The sequence below is a fragment of the Lactuca serriola genome, chromosome 1 (assembly GCF_051521515.1).
Source record: "Lactuca serriola cultivar US96UC23 chromosome 1, Lser_US96UC23_V15, whole genome shotgun sequence".
Lineage (NCBI taxonomy): Eukaryota > Viridiplantae > Streptophyta > Magnoliopsida > Asterales > Asteraceae > Lactuca > Lactuca serriola.
The window spans coordinates 155,025,385-155,031,153 of record NC_136408.1 but is presented as its reverse complement, the minus strand read 5'-3'; the positions used below and the strand labels follow the sequence as shown (position 1 = coordinate 155,031,153).

The window sequence follows — 5,769 nt, the reverse complement described above, 5'->3', positions numbered from 1 at the left end:
TTCAAATCAAAAAATATTACCAAACAGTTTCCACAAATTTTCAAACTTTACAATTTCATTCCAATTACAGTTAAGGGCTTCTAGAAAATTTTCTTTGAATTTTTGATATGTTTAGCTATTTTTCTTATATTTAATTCTCTAAATCAATACAAATTCATGAAAAATATCAATCTACTAAGAAAATTTCCCAAACTTTTTGCACCACTTTTATGAAGCAAATATAAGTTGGGAAAAATATAAAAGCTGATTTTCAAACAATTAACCTGATTGTTCTGATTTTAGTGCACTTATACTAACAAAATGGAGATAAATAGAAAACTGTTTCAAAAATTCCCGAAATGTTTTGTACTAGTGTTATTAAACATATAAAATATGATAAAAATATAAAATTTGGTTTCCAAATAGTTTAGATATTTTTCTTTCTTTTAATCACTTAAATAAGCTTAATTTGTGAATAATAGTTAAATAGTTAAGGAAAATTACCAAACTGTTTCTAAGATTCATATACAGTGTACAAAGTCTTGGAAAAATAACAAAGGTGATTTTCATAAAAAGGAGTCTGACTTTTAGATTTTTGTTTTTTTAATATTAGGAAAATAGAAAAATATAGCATACAGAACAGATAAATCATCCCACTTTTTATGTGGCATCCTAATATAATATAAGAAGTCATGGAAAATTTTCATTAATTCTGGGTGAGTAAAACTAGTTTTCTCAATTCTAGTCCACTATATGCACACAAATTGTGGAAAAACAAATATACATTATGAAAATTTTCCAAAATATGTTTTCAAGTAATCCACATGGTGTAGGAGCTGGAAATAATCATAGTTGATCATTTTACATTCCCTAACATGGGTTTATGATTTATTGGAACTAAATAAAAAGAAAATTAAAAATTATACCAAACGGTAACAAAAATCAATGAAACTTAATAAGAGACCTTTATTTACTTTAGGGGCATCCACGAATTTATTTAGGATTTATGGACCTCAGAAAGTATTTTAGATGATTCATGACCTTGTTTCCTTGTAACAATTATAATAAATTGAAGAAATGAAAACAATTTTTAGGATTTTCCAGATCATCTTATGTTCTTATTGGGATTTTGACAAAATTTTGATTTGAATAGAAAAGGAGTTTAGATTTTTGTTTTTGAATAAAATCCTTTACATGCACTATTAACGATGTACTTTGATCATCAAGCCTTTAAGTTTGATGTTCATCACATGCATCACGGTTTGAAGAACATGCATGGATATATTTTGTTCATTATGATGTTTTCAAAGGAAAATTTGGATGCATGCGGTGGATGAACATTTAAAATTAGTAAAAATCTTTTTTTTAGGGTTTGACATAGGTTTTGGTCATTGGATTTCACTAACAAACAACATGCATGTTGTTCATGGGTGAAATCCTACCACCATCATCATCAAAATCGACTTCCATGGTTACGAACATGAATGTTCATAAGGAATTGTGTAGGAGAAGAAGAAAGTGTAAGAAAACTTGTAAAACTTGAAAGAAAAGTGTAGGAGAACAAAGGATTTTCATGATTACCTCTAAGAATGACACTTAAGGATGAAAATTTTATGCTTGAGAAGTGGTCATAGCTGAAGAATTTCATGAGTTTAGAGAGAGATTTGAGAGGAAAGGTGTGGTAGAGGTGTTGGAGTGTGAGAGAAACTAAAATAGGAAAATGGAGTTTAGGAGAAGAGAGAATCAGAAACTGATTGAGATTTGTAGGGAAAAGGCTTTATTAGGAGGTGGAGGCCAAAAATATGAGGGAGGAGAGAGGGTTTCCCTCTCTTCCATTTTTATAAAATTCAAATTCTTTATAAAAATATCAAAATTTTATAAAATGTGCACTTTAATCTAGTTTTGACAAAACTACACAAATGGACCTTGTGGTTTGCTGAAAATCGTCGCTTTTCTTCAAAAAGGTTTAGAATAAAACTAGAGCTCCAAACTTTACATTTTGTTGCGAGTTTGGTCCAATTGGTATGAGCTTTTTCAAAATGACGATTTTGCCCTTTTTTTTCCCTTTTCAAGTTTTTTATTATATATATATATATATATATATATATATATATATATATATTAAAGAAAATATAAAAAAGAAAATTTGCATTTTCTATTTTATTTTTACAATTTTTTATAAACAAATAAAAAAATAAAAATGAAATCTCTCTCTCTCTCTCTTTCTCTCTCTCTCTCTTTCTCTTTGTCCCTCTTTTTGTCTTTCTCTCACTCTGTCTCGCAAACGCACAAACACAGATCCACCTTTAAGAACATGAAGAAAGTTCAGTACTCTTTACCCTTTTCTGGTGAAGCAGATCTTTCGGTCACCACCATAAACACTGCCAAACCACCAACAATCAATAATTTTGCCAAGAAAAATCGAGTCTTCACACAATCATCATCATATTCATCTTTAATCCACCATGAAAAATCACCACCATTGAGCACCCATCATCCCCAACTACCTTGTTCTTCCATTTATCTTTTGACCAAAATGCATCTCAACAAAATATTAAGAAAGAAGGTTGAAGAACAAGGGACTGTGATTGAATGGAGATGTGTCACCTGTGATCGAACAAAAAAAAAAGAATAAGGGTCGTACCTACAATCGAGTTTGAAGAAGGAGACAAAGACGAGATTAATGGAGTTGATCGGATGATCGTCGACTTCAGATCTTCTGTAAGTTAACAGTAACAAAGTTAGATCTAGAAATGGACACACACACACACACTTAGGTCTATTTGAAGGAAGAAGATCATCAAAGTTGAATCCTTTGAGCTCAGATGCATTGAAGACGACGCCTACAGTAACATTCTAGATCTGGTGCACCATTCAAGGTGATTTCAAAAATTGATTTCGTCTCCTCTCAGCCTCCGTCCTCACTCCTCTCTGTTCGGAACGAATGAACGACGACTAAGGTTTTGTCAATGGTGGTTCACAACAATGAAAGAGAAGGCGGCGGGTTGGCAAAAACGAGAATGAAGATTATTGGTTGGAGTTTTACGTCAAACGTGTAGCAATGGTGGGTGTTTGGTAGTACAGAATCGTATCGAAAGCAAGATTGGGATGAAGAAGATAAGATCAATAGGAAAAACTTTGCGGGATGAGAAAGTGATATATATATATATATATATATATATATATATATATATATATATATATATATAGAGAGAGAGAGAGAGAGAGAGAGTTTGCATTTTCATTTTCTATTTTTACTATTATAAAAGTTATAAATAGAAAATAGAAAAAGAAAAAAGTAAGGGCAAAATCGTCATTATAAAAATATTCATAGCAAATTGGACAAAACTCGCAATAAAATGAAAAAGTTGCACCTCTGGTGCTAATCCAAACCTTTTTGGAAAAATGAGGAAATTTTCAACAAACCACACGCAGGGACCATTTGTGCACTTTGTCGATAGTTTTTATTAATAAAACCTTAATTTTTGGCTTATAAATTAAAGGTAATTGTTAATGACTCAAAATTTATTTCTTTAGTTATACTTGCCTAGTTTTAAATGTTTTAAATTGATATTGTAATATTCATAATTATTTTTATACAATTTTTTTGGTGAAAGTTTATAACTTTAGGTTTTTTGGCTTTTTAGGGTTTTGTGATTTTGTTAGATATTTAACAACATATAGTAGTGAAATAAGAGAATTTCAATTTATTTTTAGTGTTTTATACACTTTTTCAATTGTAACAAATGTTTGGGGTTTGTTCTAATTTGGGTATCGGCATTTCCTACGGTAGCTAAACAAGTTACTAGAATCATAAGAGTCAAGTATAATATGGGTTATGAAAAAATGCATGAGTCCTAAAATGACATGAATTTGACAGTTGTCAACGTAATTAGTAACCAATCATTGTCGAAAATATTTTTTCCAACAGATTACCAATGAAATGAGTTTGAACTGAAATACCGACTAGATATAACTAACTAAGTAACAGATTACCGACATAATCTAGAAATAACTCACTAAAAATTTACTAATAGATTTGATATGAAATCATAGAGATGATTTTGGCATTATAAAAAATAACAAACTCATGAAAAAACTAAATACAATTACACAATGAAAAAAAAAATCTTAAAACATAGTACATCAAATCTATGTTTTCAAAACCAACAAATATAAATCCTCGAAAATGGTATTCATTATTCATTCATTAATTGCTTACTTTAATACATAATCAAAAGACTAAAACCAAAACATCATGAAAAGTATCTCCACCTTGAGGCCCACCACCTCCTTTTCTAACAAAGATGTTCTTTGAAATGCCACCATTGATGTCAATTTTTGGCATTTATTATTCATTCATTGCTTACTTTACAAATCAATCAAAAGACTAAAACAAAACCATCTTTCAAGTAACTCCACCTTGAAACAAAACCATCTTGAAAAGTAACTCCACCATGAAGCACCACTTCCTCTTTTTTCTAACAAAGATGTTCTTTGGAATGCTATTATTGTCATTAGAAATGTCTTTCCCAAGGAAAACAATCCACTTCACATCGGAATTGGTGATTCCGGTTCTGATTCCTTCGAAATGAAAGCACACCTTTAGATCAACAATCTCATATTAAATCAAGTGAAAAACGTTGGAAATTTGAGCAAATTGAGATTCAAATTAACAAACCTTCAGATCCATCTTCTTATGTGCCCTCAAACACCCTATATGATATTCCCTTTCACACTGCAAGGAGGATAAATGTAACAATCAGAAATGAAAACACAGCATAACCGGATTTTTTTTGAATGACCATTTTAACCTTCGACCAACACTAAAACAAGCAGTCTACTACAGGGACCAAATTTATTGATATTTAAGGAATAAGCATGTCAACATCTAGTGATCAGATCTGAAACTTCCGTCAAGATCGCCATCATGTCCAAAGGTCATTCAGTAAGAATGGAACAAGATGTCAGATTTCTGACCCTACTTCAGCGTTACTGGATATAGCATAAATTGGAAAGTTGAGCATTAAAAATTTATTGGCATCAAAACAGTTACATAAGAAAACGTTTTATAAACTTACCTTGGAAAGGATAATTTACAGTGGCCTCTGGACAACCCCACGAAACCGACTTTGGAAATGCTATGAACACGTAACTGGTACCGATCTGATTTTACTAAACTGACATCAGATCAAGAAATAGTGTGAGGGACAGTCGAACAACATAAACTTCGAAACACCAAAAAACCGAGACAAAACAGCTTGAAAACACATGATTCATAATGGTATAAATTAACGTATCAGTTAACTTACATGTTTTTTGATTTAAAATCATGCGGATCTTTGCTACTTTTCGGATCTATGTGCATGATAGAGAATTTTTTTTTTTTTTAAATCGACACATAGAAGTCCTGGTGACTATCATGTGTCAATGCTGGATTAAGATTCACAGGGCTGATTATGACAGTGGCTGTGAAATCGTATGAAAATGAAAATGAACATCTAATATATATAGTAAGAAAAGTGTGGGCGTCAACCCTAACCCTAATCTCTAGCCATGGTGATTTGCATCAACCACCCCTAAAATTGTTCATATCTTCACATACAACCCAACCCTTACGCAAAATGACACTTTTGTTACTTGATGAATAAAGTGGTACATGATTTTTTATTTGTAGTTTCTTTTAACGGCTCTTATGTGTAAATGGCCATATACTATGCATAACTATTTTCTTTAACAGTTCTTATCTCTAAATATCAACAGTATCTTCATTTATTTATTTTGCAAAAA

The 5,769-nt window shown here is 31.0% G+C and overlaps 1 long non-coding RNA gene across 2 annotated transcripts; it reads right to left on the bottom strand.

Moving 5' to 3' along the window:
• Window positions 1-4,289: 4,289 nt before the first annotated feature.
• On the bottom strand, window positions 4,290-5,443 carry LOC145071616 (uncharacterized). Of its 2 annotated transcripts, none has more exons than XR_013690627.1 (4): window positions 5,292-5,443; window positions 5,061-5,159; window positions 4,661-4,717; window positions 4,290-4,582 (listed from the first exon to the last, which is right to left on the bottom strand). It is a non-coding gene; the product is annotated as an uncharacterized LOC145071616 (long non-coding RNA). The 2 variants fall into 2 exon arrangements; XR_013690633.1 differs by having other exon boundaries at window positions 4,290-4,563.
• Window positions 5,444-5,769: the final 326 nt, after the last annotated feature.